The 16,179-nt window shown below is 38.3% G+C and overlaps 1 protein-coding gene and 1 long non-coding RNA gene across 5 annotated transcripts in view; one reads left to right on the forward strand and one right to left on the reverse strand.

The window, feature by feature from the left end:
- The window catches only part of TBL1X (transducin beta like 1 X-linked), a 189,456-nt gene that overhangs the window by 36,761 nt on the left and 136,516 nt on the right, over nt 1–16,179 (reverse strand). The window lies entirely within an intron of this gene.
- LOC146444310 (uncharacterized) lies at nt 625–13,882 on the forward strand. 2 transcript variants are annotated; one of them, XR_014850050.1, is made up of 4 exons: nt 625–805; nt 7,650–7,747; nt 12,273–12,330; nt 13,296–13,882. It is a non-coding gene; the product is annotated as an uncharacterized LOC146444310 (long non-coding RNA). The 2 variants fall into 2 exon arrangements; XR_014850052.1 differs by lacking the exon at nt 12,273–12,330.

The raw sequence follows: 16,179 nt of genomic DNA on the forward strand, positions 1-16,179 counted from the left end.
ATTACAAAAAGGCCACCCCTGTAAACATATTTTCTGTATATGAACAGCAATAGCAAAAGTAATTAGTTGGGATTTGCCACACAGCAGCCGACCAGGCAGTGAGGCGGCCTGTACTTCAGCCAGAAGTCTTTCTCTTCCCTGTTTTATTTTTGTCATTGTCTAAGTAAGTAAGTAAGTGGCAATGAAGGTGACAGCACTGAAAATTAAAGAATTTTGGCAGACAAATTTCAAAGAGTGCTGCCTTAAATTCTGTCTGAAGCTGCTGAGAAGCGTTGCTGGGTATGGAGGCGAGTGCTGCAGAGTGACTGTACAGAGGGGCAGCTGTGGGAGGGGGAGGGGGAACAGGATGTAGATATAACTGTAGGAACCCATTTATCATCACACTGTCTCCAGAGCATTAATCTAACATTAAAAGCCTTGGGGAAACCACCCATGCACTGTCTCAAACAGGAAGAGCCCTCGCGGTCTCCACCAACTAGACAAGAAAAAAAAACAAACAACAAACTCCCCCCCAGAAAAGAAAAAGAAAGCAGCTTTCAAATGAAAATACTTCCGTTAAATATAGCTGTGCCTCTTCCCCTTGTCAACAGCAGTTTCATTTATAGTTTTGTCCGTTAAGGGATTTCCCCCATATCACTGCAATGTCCAATTGTGTGCAGGCTGGGGATGTGATTTTGGGCTCGCTCCACAGTACTGCTTGCTTTCTCTCTTTTCAAGATGCTTTTTGCAGCTAGCTCAATTATGAACATAGATAGCTAGCAAAAACAAGCTGACAAACAGAATGCCTCCCACATTTGAAACCAAGGTATGTATTTCTCTGATTCTCCCCTTCCCCCTACACATTTTATTTTGCTGCTGCTTTTCTCTTTTTCCTGCTAACAACCTCCACCCTCTCCCTTCCTAACCCTAATTTCCCTTCCTGGCGTTCTCCCAGTTTTGGGGGATGTTTGGGGTGCTTTGGACACATTTCAGGAAATGGCAGGTCCACCTATGAACAGAATTCCATAGGATTACAAGGCATAAATAAAGCACAGATAAAAAAAAAGCCCCTCTGAAAAACTGCAGTATCATTTATGTAATCCCTGTTCCAACTCTTATTCTGTATTGCTCTTTATGTCCTGGTGTAGTTTATGAGCTGCTGGACCTCCTGCTGCAAAATAGACTAAGATCTGCAGGAGAGTGTTTTTCCCTGGTTATTAGTTTTGAAGGACATCTAAGCACATCACTGGGCACCACAATGAGGAAGAAATCAAGCACTGAGCATACACAGCCTGCACCTGAGAGATCTCAGGCCTGATTACTGAACAGTGAAACCACCATGTCAATCTATAAATACATGGCATGCAACTAACCATTATTAGATTAGAATTAGGGAATCAGATCCCTCTTTATCTATAGTTATGTGTATTTGAATTAATCAACAATGGTAACAGAAGTTTCTTAAAACAGAACGAACTTAAAATGCGTGACAGATAATCCAGCAGATCTACGTAAGGATGAGAAAATTAAGCTGTTGTGCAAGAGCACTAAAGGTGACTGCTAAAAAACCCAGCACTAGTTTGCAAGTCAACAGCTCAGAAAATTTTAACATGGTCTCTGATAAAAACAACAGGTGGATGGCATAAAAATGGCACCCAACAAACATGGATAGAAAAAGTAAAATAGTGGAAAATTATGACTGTGGATCTACGGCAAGCATAATTTTAAGCATGATATTTTACCTCTTGTTATTGCATTTTGTATCTTACAGAGCTTTTAGTTGGCTGCTGGCATATCTCAAGCCCCATCTTTGCCAGGAGACAGATGACTGTGCACACAGCTAAACCTCTTTCTTCAGTCCTGATCCCCAGACAGCAACACATCTCACCTCATAGCATGTGAGAGAAGAAACTTCTCAATACATAGAAACACAACCAAGTTGTGTTTTTGCAATTAATCTCGTTATCTTACTGTTTCTCTTGATGCTGAGAAACTATTATCAAAGCACCTTTTAGATGAGGAAACACAAAATTCCTGGTACATTGCCACTGAGGAGAAATCTCACTCACACACCTCCAGCAGTTTCCTAAGATTTTATCTGACAAGATCTGAATAACAAAAATCAATGGAGCAAAACTGTTTAAGTGGGTGCTCCTCAGCCCTCTTGAAAAAGTCCTCCCACACAATTGTAATTAAAAGAAAAACACAACAAAAACATGCCAACCAGTCCTCCAGCCGATAGCTAATTCCCTCTTTATTTCTTGCATTACCATAGCAATTATATAAGGCTCATATGACACTGGTTTGAAAAGTACCTCACACAGCCACCAAAATCCTCAATGAAGCTGTACCTACATCAGGTTTCTAATAACACTGAAGAATCACCTGAGCTTTGCTTTTATAGTTACCAGACGTCATCAGTTCTTTTTATGGCTCTGCATTCAAATATACTGAATTACATAGCAAAGTTGCAGCTCTATAGTTCAGTCTTACAAAAAGGTGATTTCTATTAAACAAAGGCTATTAAAAAAAAATGTTAGCTTGTTAACCTGGCCCTTCTTCTAAGATCATGAAACCACACTGGGGCTGCAAAGCCAAGACACAAGCACCACCCCCACTTCCAGTCTGTCAAGGCAGTTGGGGAGCGTGAGCAGAGACAGAAGGTGCTCTGCAAGTGGGGATCTGAAGAAAGGATGTGGTAGGGATGACGAGAAATTACAGTAGACACAAACTGAAAATGCCATGGCAGCAGTGAAATGAATGAAAGCTGCAAATCCGTGTCCATATGCATTCTTTCTCATAAATTCTGTCACTCTGGTGACTGCAATAATCACTCTAGAAAACAATAATTTCTTTTCTAATAGCACCAGTAACCAAAATCTTAGTACAATAAACCCTTCGAAGAGACATGCAGTGAGGCTATGAACTTTTAAGGTTAAAAGCATGAACACAAAGGGCTGAAGAGGAGAAAACACTGCCACACACTGGACAGGTTTCATGACAATGAACCAGTCATTTTTGCTGAGACATGACCAGGCATCTTTCAGCAGACCTGGGAGAATGGTTTCCAGGTTTTTTCTGCCTTAAAAAAGATGGGAAAACAGAAACCATCAAGCTATGCATAATCTGTAAATACATTATCATACATGAAAAATATACCCAAATGAACACTGCAGAACTTAGGATTATCTTGGTATCATCTTGGTATGAATGGAGGTGACTTATCAGCTGTGGAACAGATGGACTTAAAACATTTTACAGAGCATAAAACCAGAGAGGAAACAATTAATGCAGAAAACATTACTTAAATGACCACCCCAGCCCCCTCCCCCAAAAGAAAAAATTGTTACGCAAATCAAAAAGAGACTTTAAAACTGAGTGAAATTCCTAACTGGGAGATTCCCACACTTTTTTTGTACTGTCAGTGGTAACAGGTCCCAGTTCAGTGTTGTATCTTTTCCCACACTGAGGTGTCTGTATATGCTCTCAATGGTACATACACAGCCATTTGGGAATTCTTGCCCTAGGCAGTGCCAAAAAATGCATATGTAGGACTGTGTTTTGCAAAATTTCACTGATAGGTTTTGCTATAACTGCAAAAATGGAGATGATGGAGGGTTTTTCCCTTGGCTGCTCCTTTTTCAGTTAAAAAATGGCTTCCCTTTAAAGCTAGATTTGTCATTGATCATAAAATGACTAGGTTTTATTCAATGAACACAATGTTGAGTGTTGTGTGCTTGTTTGATCTGCAGGCTACATAGATTTAATTGTTTGCAATATGCCTGGCACACATCAGAAATGTCTGTCAAATGTAGATGCAGAAAAGGCAACTGGGCAGCCAAACGCCTTGGGAATGACTTTTCTTTTCCAGAGCTGTGTCTCACCTCTTCCAGGAGTAAAGCATTCTTCCTTTTAGGCTTGCAACTGGGGTGATGCTGAGCATTCCCCATGCTGGGTCATCTGGCACTCACAGCTCCAGCTAAAATTGACATCCACCAAGTGCTCCTTTCATTTCCCAATCTCTTTAACACCACAAAAAACATGTTTTTGTAAAACTGCAACCTTGAATTGTAGCAGCTACAGTAGGTACTGCTGTGTTTGTACAGGTGAGGGGAATGAGAAAGAAGGGTCTGTGGAAGCAATGACTTTTGAACTGTTTTAGTTTTTGGTGGTTACTCAGGAGTTATCTTGGGTATGCCCTGATGAGCAATAGTTAAGTGATCAGTTAAATAAAGTTTTCTACTTGTGAGCTAAGTGGACTTAGTTTTCTTTGGTTAATCTAAATAGCTTGCTGTTCAAGTAATTTTTAAAATCCAGGCGTTTTTATGTTATTTGCAAATTACTCAGTTCAGCTGCTCACACTAAAAGATGCTTCACTGAAACATTTGCTGCTTTGGAACGAAACAGAGAATGAGGAATTATGAACGTCAAATTGCCTTATACACACATCTTGGGCATCTTGAGGATGAACAGCCTCAACCCCAACACTGAATACAAGTTACAAGCCTTTGTATAACAAATCTTTGTATAACTAATGCCCAGTGTAGCCCTCTGTTCTGGAAAATAGTGAGATTTAATATGGAGATCTGTGTCATTTCCTTCAATAAATTGCTGTATTTCTTTAACTCAAGCAGTCCAGACTGAGGTTTGCAAATACAGAGATCATCGGTTCAATTTCTGGGAATTGCTAAATTAGTGATGCTATTACTTTAATAGAAAGAGAGAAGAAAAACAAAAGAAAAGGCATAAACTGTCTCACAACCTTGTTATTTCCTCTAATAATTTAACCATTTCCACATGGAAATAACCAGCACTTTTTGTTTAATTTGTTTGTCTGACATTGTGTTGTATTTCTTTTTGGAAATTTCCAATACAAGCTCCTCCAATCCTCACCTCTGTAACACAGTGTTCCCCTTCAAAGTATTTGGCAGCTAGAGGAGACAAAAATGAGCAAGGCTTTAGAAATTATTAAAACTTCTGGCTCAGCAGAATCAACCTGCAGCTATAATGGGATCCACCAACAATCTCAAGTTTTTTGGCTGCACAAGTGCCTGTTTTCCTTAAGGTAAGTCTTGTATCTGGCACTGCTGCTGACACTTGGACCAAAGTACAATTCATGCAAGAATGGAAGATATGTAAGACCTGACTACAGCTATTAAGGCTGCAGGGCAAAAAAAAAAAGATGGTTGCAAGGAGCAAAGGAAAGTCATCTTTATGACCATAAATGGTTACATGGACAAAATTCCTGGGAGATTCAGACACATCAAGTAGAAACATTCCACTGCGTCATGAGTCAAAAGAAAATCACGCGCGGGAGGAGCAGACATCCACACGCACAACCCCATCAGCTGCTTTACCATGTTACCAAACCCAAGAGCTCCAAAGCTGCCCGCACAACTGCTTGCCAAAGAAACCAGATGCAAGCAGTGGAAAAACATTCATCCCGAGTTTGACGTCTGGGTCCTGGGAGTGCCATGTGAGCAGGAAGGCAAGAAGGGCAGAGTGGTGCAATGTGGTGCTCTGAAATAAATTAGAGCCCCACCACGGCAGTTAAAAAAATCCGCAAAAAAACCCCAGTGAAATATGGCCATGAACGAAATAATTTCCTCCAAACACTAATGATGTACAAACAACATAGTTAATGTTAAATGAAGACTTTCGTAGGTCCAGATTTATCAGTGTAGAGAAGCAAGGCACACGTACCATTAAGGACAAATTTGCATGCAATTTCTGCATGCAAAACCAGAAGCAAATAACTTAAGTTAGAGCAACTGTATTTTCTTAATTTGGGGCCTAGCACAATCTGGTTCCCGAGGCAAGTGATGTAATTTCTTGCCCAAGAGAATACAATGATGCTCTTCACGGTACTTTACTGCAGCTGCCATCTTAGCCTAGTATTTTCCCTTCTATATGATGCACTGAGAACCGAGAATGTAACATGGATCCCTATGCTTGCTTGTCCTTAGGTTTTTGTCTGAACTGAATTATGTATCCATAAAAATATGGTCATAACCCCCCAGTGTACATATATGCAAAGGCTTCACAAAAAGGACAACTGGTTTCTTTGAAATATGTTTGGTTACAGTAAGCGTCTGATGACTTAAGCAACTGATAAGATTCTACTAACAGTTAGAAAAAATAATGGGGGACAAGAATCCTACTCAGATCTTGTTTATTATTCACAGCAGACTGAGATTCTTTTCCTAGCTGAGGTTTTTGTTTCTCAGTAATACATCCTGGAGTGCCTTTCTAGATTTGGCAGTGTCTGCTTATTTTGAAGACTTACCTTTGCAATTACATAAAGGGCTTAACAAGGACACACATTAGCAATTTAAAATAGAGAACTGCAGCTGAAATATATTTTTAGAAAAATCAGCTGAACAATGGGGCTTGCACATTTGTTTCAAGATTAGGATTGCTAAACGATTAAAATTATTTCCAGAACCCTGGGAAATGTGTTCTGTATTACAAGCTCTTTTACAGTCACTGGGAAATATAAAGAAAGGATTCCTAGCTGTAGGTAAAATTACAGTATGTCTAGTTACCAAAAGTTATGTAGAAGTGATTATTCACTAATATTAAACGTTACGCCCTTTTTCCTTGGATATTGGACCTGCTCACCTTCTGCCAAGAATTCAGAGTAAATGTCTGCTACCCAAAATTATTTTATTATGTGCCAAAGAATGTTTTTGGCAGGTATTTTTTTTTTCTTTTTCATGCAGGAAAATATGTTGGAAAAGATTAATACAACTTGGAAATGATCTTTTGATGAGTGGTACTTGGCACTCACTGTTTAAGCCTTTCTGAGGCTTGCAAATTAACAAAGAGAGAAATACGATACAGAGCACAAGCAATGGAAAGAGGAACTTATAAAAATCTCTTAAAAACAAAGTCTAAAACAATCCCCTTTTTCACTCACTCTGTATAAATGAGAATGACAATTGCAAATACATATCAATACAGATCTAGCAATTTAAGCAACTATGGGCAAAGTTTGAAACAGCTTACAAAGGCCACAAGGACAAAAATATTTTCCTTCTGAATTAATGGGACAGTGTTATCTTTTAGCCCTGTCTGTGGAACCAAACATGCAAAGAGAGAGACATGCATTGTTTTAAGGATCGTATTTATAGAAGTGACTTTCACAGTCATATATAGTGTCCTTAAGGAATGTTCTTCTCTCTGTTCTAACATACACCTTTAAGTGGTGGCAAGCAGGACACCACAGCTGACACTCAGTGGACATTCAGGAACCTAACAGCAGGATGGTTTCTGTGGATGATGACTACAAATAGAGCCCTAACAGAGATGAGTCTGAGGAGGGGTGGTGATCTGCAAGTGCCATGGCTGTGCAGGCAGAAAGTTCTCAGCAGAGAGGTTATTAGCAAGGCTTGCAAAGCTCCACTGGGCCTGGAGACTCAAACTGAAAAGCACTAAAGTGACAAATGTGTAGCACTGCACTGGTTTTACTAAAAACGCCATCTTGACCTTTAGACATCTGTCTTCTACCCAACATGCTATTTTCTTAATACCCTAAAAATACTGTATTTATGAAAGCTTTAAAAAACAGGACATGAAGTGATCAGAAACAAAATTTGTGCCATGGAATAAATTTGTAAAGGTGTAATTGATTATGTTTGTGCAATTTAAAAATTACTGTGTTTGCTCAGGATCCAAGATCCAGCACTGTACGGCAACTTTCAGGCCAAAGAAAAATTGAAATAACCAAGTTTGGAAAACTGTGAAGAGACCTAGAAGGAAATATGAGGTAAGCAGGCGTTTGCAAATGGCAAAGCCCCAAAATAGGCAGTGCATTTCTTTCCTTCACATGAACTTAAAAATTCTGCACCAGTTATGAAATGAGGTAAATAGAAAGAAATTTTCAAATGGACCTCTTGAACTGTGCCACAAAACATCTGAAACTATTGATTATACATTTGTATATAAAGAGATACCTGGTCACAAAAGTCATAAGTCTGTGCATATAAAACCATAAAAATAGCCCTCATACAGCTCAGTACATTCTTTTGAAAATATAGCAGAACAAAGTAGGACAAAACTAATAACCTCTTTCCCTGTAAAACTATTTTTTCCTCACCATCGTAGAATTTGGATTTTGTCAAGCCAACCATCAAATGCTGCTAGTACGTATTCACTGCTCTATGAAAAAAGTGTCCAATTGGGTTTTGACTCGCACAGGTGTTCAGATTCTTCCCTTCCAAGATCTGTAGCTTTGTTAAGTTTAAACAAAAATGCTTTGGGAACTGTAACCCAACAAAGCTTGTTGCCATCTAATGCTGACCCTGATTTTCACAAAATATACTTATTGTTTACAAACGGAATAAATCTTTACTAGCGGAGACAGAAACTGTGCATAATACAGTTCTTATTATTTTAGAAATGGATTTGTTTTTTCAGAAGTCATCCATTCTCAAACAACGAAGTATAATTTCAAATTCAGAGTCAGTCCCATGGTTTCTGGAATCATACAGTTACTACCTTCCCAGTTTAAAAGAAATACAGAAAAGTAGAGGAGATATTAAGAAAAGGGAGTCATGGTTTATTAAAATCCTTTATATACCCTTTTGATAGTACACTGTTTTACTAAAAAAACATTATGCTGGAGGCATTATATATATCTTGTATTATATGCAATATGTGTGGTTACAGATGGTTTCATGTTATGTAGGAACAATTCATTCTGAGGTGACTTTTATCTAACTCCTTGATTTAAACCAAGCCATTTTTTGGGTCAAATTTCTTAAGTGCTCTTCAATGGTCACTCTAACACGTACTGCACTCCTAGAACAACACTGTGGCCTTATTTATCTAAAATAATTCATAAAAAATTTGTGACTTGTGGTTCTTGGCTGATTCTATAGCCAACTTTCAGTAAATCAGAGATCTGGATCAAAACCTTAAGTTATTTTATTTTAACTGAGTAGGCTGGCCCTAAAAAGGATAATGCATCATATAAATAGGACTGCATGCCCACAAATTAGGTCTGTGCTAAGCCATGAGAATTAAAAGTAGACTTTGTGTTGCTCTAAAGCCTCACTACTGTGCAGTCGAAAAGGTGAAAGAATCCCCTCCTTCACTCTGAACACCAGTTCCTGAAAAACACAGTTAGCATCTCATTCATACCACATTTAGGGACATATATTCACCCATAAATTTATAAACAGTACTCTGAAATAATTAAAAAGAATGTTAAATATTGTCCCAGCACCCATGTAGTACTTTTTACTCAGAGGATTTCAATACATTTTAGGCCTATAAACATTTGAAATCTGCTCTGAGATACTGTTCATAGTATTAACTTTGCTTTCAAACAGGAAAATTGAGGGACAGAAACTTTAGGGCCAGGTATAAACACTCAGTTTTTATGTACGTCCTTGAAAAATGGATCACTTTATTCAGTGATACCTGCTCAGCACCCAGCTACACCAGCACTGAAGTACCTGTGCAAAGAGAAGGTCAGCAAATACACAGGTGTTTTACAAGCTACAGCCACTCTGTGCTGCAGGCAGGACACACGAGGCCCAAGAGACTGTGGAAACATGCATGCAGACACAAATAATGCAGCCATGGATTGTTACTGAAACAACACTAAAATGTGTGTTTTATCTTTGCCTGGCAGGCTGTCATTTCAAGGATGCACTTTCAACTCAGCAAACAAAAGGTCTCCATCATCCCTGCCTTTAGAGCATAGCTTGTACAGAGCCTTGGGAACACTGCAGTGACTACCCTGCAGCACTTTTAAATATAGGTTTAGAGGATCTTTGAGGCTCTCCAGTGTTGAGCAGGAGGTTGGACTACTTGAACATGAGCCAGCAGTGTGCCCTTGCAGCAAGGAAAGCCAAGAGCACCCTGGGCTGTAGTACAAAAAGCACTGCCAGAAGGTCACTGGGAGGGGGATCCTCACCCTCTGCTCAGCACTGGTGAGACAGGCCTGGAACACTGTGTCCAGGGCTCCCAGCACTGTGTCCAGGGCTCCCAGCACTGTGTCCAGGGCTCCCAGCACAGGAGAGACAGGGATACAGTGGAGAGAGCCCAGTGAGAACCCATAAAGATACTCAATGGACTGGAGCATCTGCCATACAAGGAGGCAGAGAGAGCTGGGACTGCTCAGCCTGGAGCAGAGAAGGCTCACAGGGGACTTGATCCATGGGCAAAAATACCTGAGGGAGGTGTAAAGAGCATGGACTCTTTCCAGTGGTGCCCAGTGACAGGAGGCAATAGGCACAAACTGAAACACGTGAAATTCCTCTGAAACAAAATAAACCTTTTCTTACTGTGGGGGTGATAAAAGTACTGGAACTGAGTCCACTGAGATTGTGGACTCTGGATCCTTGGGAGATACTCAAAACCCAACTGGACACAGCCCTGGGCAACCTGCTGCAGCTGACCCTGCTGTGAGAAGGGGAGATGGATTACATGATCTCCAAAGGTCCCTGCCAACCTGGACTATTCTCTGATTCTGTCATCTCCTCAGATACTATCCAGACTGAGCCCTCCCATGATCCTAATGAGTTGCAAGAAAATGTAAAAAAAAAGTAAAGAAAAATTATTATCCCCTGACTCTGCCATCAGTGCACACTACTGTTTTTACTGTCACACTGGACAAGTGCCTTTATTGACCAAGTGATTCATTCTTCTAACGAATTATTCCTCAAGGTATAGATTTTAATAATTTAAGAAAAAAACATGCACTGTACAGTCCCCTTCTACCTAGCAGCAGTCTTCCTACACAAAGGAAGCAGTTTGCTTTGAAGCAAATTTAGCTGACCTATATATGCCAATCTTTTATGCTTTGCTTAATCTGAATTATTTTCAACATGCACGTCTCTCGTCTGTGACTCAGGGTCTCTGTGCCATGCACAGTTGTTAAAAAAAAGTCTAAACATACCTTCATGCAGGCAAAGTATGGACTTCAGAGAAAAATTACCCAGGCTTATGTAAGTAGAGACTGTTGCATCAGGCACAAATTCAAAAGGACAGAACACTGATCTTCAGTCATTTCCTACTGCCTGAGAATTTACGCAAGCCAACTGTGATATTTACATTTTCTGTAAAATTTCCTTGTTGAAAAAGACAATTATTCTAAAAAAAAAAGGTATTTTCCTTCAAATTTTGTTGTTCCCTTTTCAAAAAATTGCAAATGTCACTGGGAAAAAAAGTATAATTTAGTACTATTCCAGCTATTAGTGTTTAGTTACATCACAAGGATGAAATCCCAAAAACATCAGAATATCCACATTTTGGATTCTCTCATAATTTCCAAAGGCAAAATGACAGTAAAATGCCTTGGATGTGGTTAACAGGAAAGGCCCATATTTGCACATGCCTAACTACAAAGGATTTTATGATTCACAGAAACTCCTTGCTCTAAACCCTTGAATCTACGCTTAAAACCTGAGAGGAAAATCTTATTTTCTAGGAAAACAAGGAAAACCTGTCAACTATGAACCAAGCAGACCAATATGCTGCCATAAACCTGAATTTACAGAAGGAAAAGACCTTTTTTATTAGCTGACTTCATTATTATGGTTGGGAAGAAAACAAATGAAAATTCTAAAGTAAAATGGTAAATTGTCCCCAGCCAGCATCTAAAAATGTCACTGACATCTTTTTAGCAAAAGCATCTAGCTACTGTTTTTATTGTCTTAGGTGTGGTACAGATTGTACATGGTGCAGACTATACACTGGGGAACAGTTATCAAGTGTGTGTCAAAACACATGGAAAAATTCAAACCAAAAAATAAAAGTTTGAGTGAAAATGGAAACTTACACAATCTTAACTCTAACCAGTCATTACAAGACATTCATCACAATAAACGTTCTACTAGAGAACAGTGTAAGCAAAAGACAACTGGGAAGCTGATTTTCAGACAAGAATTCTAGACTGCAACATGCATAAAAGAGACAGAAAAGTAACACAGTCAAGTGATCAATGCATCAAAAATACCAAATTTGAAAAAGCTTTAATAATGGAATTGACATGTTGTGCTGGGTAGGGAAGGTAATTTGTTGTAGCATTTGGACTGATGATAGGATTTGTCACTCACAACAGATGGCAACACATTTTAGATTAGAAAGTATGTGAGAGATTTGATTTCCCTTGGTTTTGCCATCCTCCAATACCTCTTAAAATTTCCTCAGGATCCATATTACTCCTCATTGCATTGTACTGCTGTGACCTTCATTACAAAAGACAAATAATTATCTGTTCCTCTTTTGGAAAAAACGGAACAGGAAAGCTCTACATCATGAATTCTATTTTTTTTTTTCAGAAACTGAAGAAAGCCAACAGAAGGTCTATGTCAGCAACGAAGATGGCTGCTAGCAAAAGTATGCTTCTCAGGTGTTTGAAGAGATGCAAAGTTAATACAATTAATATTATTATATTAATATTAATCTTCTAAACTATTAATTATAATTAATAAATATAATTTAGATGCCAGAACTATGGCTACTTTGGTATATCTTGTGTCACATTCATCAATGTTCCTGCTTTGCTGATATAACTGTGCCGACCACAGGAGTATTTTGTGTGCTCCTATCTCCACACTGGTTATACACTCTCAGTGTAGCTGTACCTAACCCTGATTTTAGTAACTGGGGCCAACATTTCACTTAAAGGTAGACTTTGTCTCAGGACACCTACAAATAAATACAACCTGACTTTAAGAAGTTTGACTCCTGAGATAATCAATGCTTGAAACTACTCAGCATTTTTAAGAATGACCTCTTTAAACTGTGGACCAAAAAATTTCATAATCAAAAAGGAGAAAACTAGACATTGCAAGACTTGACATTGGATAGGAAGCAATAACCTTAAACTGAAAATAAACACTCATTCTCTTTGTATCGCAAGAAGGTGGTATTCATGGTCTTACCATGCAAGTGACAACACCTAGACACCTTAGTGGTGTAATTCCTATGGCATTAAGCCATGGAGGATAAAATGGGAATTATGATGGACTGCTTTGACTTTCTGGGCATACAAAAGCATGGAGACAGTCACCTGTGTAATGAGGCAACTATTTACTTACTTATTTTAATACAGCTAAACATTTAGAGCCTTAACTTGTCCAAGTCCTGTGTTATATGGGAGGGACTTGACTGCACTGCCCCTGGACGAGGCATCTTCTCCAGCGTGCTCCTCCAGCAGCAGGCAACTCAAAGGAGTCTCCCTGGCTGTATTTTTTTCTGTTAAACCACATGATCAGTCAGTACAACTCATCAAATGCCACAACTTACTATTTCGTTCCATCTGCAGATGTACTTGGTAATCATTTTATATTTCCTTCCAGGTAACCAATAAAGCTTTTGAGCAGTATTATGCCAAGAACAGATTCCTGTGAGTTCCCACTAGAAGTAACCCTTGAGATGAATACTCGCCAGCTATAATTACTTTTCAAGATGTTTCTGTTATCCCGTTTTTAATCCATTTGGTAACTCTGGATTACACTGATTTTACTCACTGTTATTTCATTTTGGTTTTAACCACAGTGTCAACAAGACTAAATAAATGTCATAAAGTAGTCTAAGTGTATTAATAGCAGCACAGCTATCTCTGTCAACTTCATTTCTGGTCTTGGAAAAAACAGTATCAAGTATGTTTGACAACATCTATTACCCATAAAAACTTGCTGGCTGACATTTGGCACGATGTCATCTCTTCATCTTTGTTGAAGTTATTTAGTCTCAGCCTCCCAATGATTGTGCATGACCCATAGTTACCTGGATCATCTTGTTTAACCTTTAAAAATTCTGGCACAACATTTGCTTTTTCCAGTTCACTGAAACTCCCCTTAGTATGCAAAGATTTGTAAAAAAGCAACAATAATGGTTCAGACAGTTCAACTCTATTAATACTCTCCTGTGCAAGGTTTCTGGTCCAACAGAAAATTAACAAGAAAATTTATAGTTACTGAATTTCACTTCTAATTTCACTTCTAACTCCTACTAGAAACACCGGCCAGCATTTTCATAAAGAAGTGTAGAGCCCCTTCAGCATCTTTGCTACAACACTTCAACTAATCTCGAGTATTTCTGTACCTCGCAGATGCAAAATACACTAAATACTACACGGACATTTTCCTTTTATATATTTATTCTGCCATATGTACCTCCTTTGGCATTTCTCTCTTCCTCCCACCATTTGCCTACATTTTATGGGAAAGCCTGGAAGTTTTACGTGATAAGATTAAAGGACAGATACCTGAAAAAAAAAGAAGTGAACTTTTGTATGGCCTTGTAAGCAACATTCACGGCAGTGTCTGATAAAATTTTTAGAAGCTTTGTGATCAGGTAATGTTAACAAATAATCAATGTAATAACCCTGTTCTTGGCAAACTCCTTAAACTGTAGGGGTTCGAACTCAGACTGTATTTAAACACTAGCCCTTTAAATCTGGCATGCATTATTTCTGAAGTTATGGATTAAATATCTTTCATCTGCTGCTGCATCTTATGGCATTTATAGTAGCAGGTGGAAAGGCAAAATGCTGTATAACAGTTTCTGTCTTATTGCCTCACTTCATCTGAAAATACAAATATAAAAATTTATTTGGAAAGAACAATGACAATACGAAAAAAGGTTCAAACTAAATGTAAGAAGCTTTTAAAGAAGTTTAGTGGATTCATTATTGGCTACAGCTCTTACTTGCTGAATGGAATTACTAACAAACTTTCAGGTATATCTACTAACTCCATATCTAGCATCTATATTTCAATATGCTCAGTTTGAAGCATGTTTAAATATTTCTTCAAATTTTCACCTCAACTTCCACTCTCTCATATGTGTGAAATACAACAGAACAGTGGAAACACAATGTTTTTGTGAATGCCTTCAGTATGTGTGGATTAAATAAGAAAAATTTTTGACCCTCTAGATAAGAAAGTAAGAGCAGCACAACTTGCCATTAACATGTAAATTTGAATGTTAAGTTCTCTGTAAAATGGCTAAAGTGACTGCTTGCTTGTGGGAGGTTGGTTATTCAGAGTAACTTTTTCCTGACATTTGGCTGATCCTACCGTTCTTGATTGACTTTGTAAAGCCTCCTGAATCACTACACAACACTAACCCACTTCATGATGTATCAGTAGGAATAAAAAAGGCTGGTTTTCTTTTTTCACATCAGGAAAAGCTACTGTATTAGTACACTGTTATGTAGAATCTCCTACAACCCAAATACAACAATGTAAAATAATTTCAGGTTTCTTTATGCTTTAATTACATCCATTGGTGCACTGCTCCAATGTCTAAAAGCTCTTTCCAGTGCAGTACACAATGGCTTATTTTTAAAAACTTTGGATGAAATTTTCATTTTCTTAGTTCCTCTTTTCCTTTCATCTGTTTGCACAGCAGATGTAGACAACTTTTTATAAGCTCCATTATTAGAGAGTATGAGACAACAGCTAACACAGACCACAAGTGGACTTTCCAAGAACTGTTTTAAAAGACCAAACCCTAAAAAAGTATGATAAACCTTCCTAATTTCAGTGGAGATTCTTCGCATGGGGATTTGGTTTCCAGGGATTGAAATAATCTTGCAAGTGGAAGAAACAACTCAAAACAATGTATCTAATCAATACAAGTTATAGTGACCAACAGAAGCAGGTTATCCTGTATCTTTGACCTGCTGGCATTCTATTCTCTGTACAAGATGCCTCTCAGGTCTGGAAGGCTTATTCTAAAACTGGCTTCAAGTCTTTTGACAGGATGACATCTATTTTCCAAAGATTTTTTTTTGTTTGTTTGTTTCAGCATGTGAAACATGGAATATTTGTAGTCAATTCTACTTTTACCAATGCAAAACATAGGGTCAGTACCAAGTAAACTCTGATGCTGGTTATAAATCCTTTGTCAATGTTTCTCAGCTTCCCTGTAATTTCTACAGTAACAGAACATTTTCCACTAGCTACGAGACTTTCTACTTCTTGCAGTCAAAGAGTGGAAACAAGACTACGGAAACAATATAAACCCCAAAATGTAAGTTTCAATTTATTTTTTAAAGATATTTTAAAGCCCTGTGATATTTTCCAATACGAAAACAGATAGAGGTGGAAGTGGTACTGAGACAGACCCATGCTGACACCTGTCCAGCTCAATTTACAAACATAATTACCCTAATAATAGTCTAAAACATCAGAAACTTGCACCCAAACTTCTGTTTACAGCCAAAAATAAATA

This window comes from Lichenostomus cassidix, chromosome 1 (genome assembly GCF_008360975.1).
Source record: "Lichenostomus cassidix isolate B80296 chromosome 1, HeHo_3.0, whole genome shotgun sequence".
Classification (NCBI taxonomy): domain Eukaryota; kingdom Metazoa; phylum Chordata; class Aves; order Passeriformes; family Meliphagidae; genus Lichenostomus; species Lichenostomus cassidix.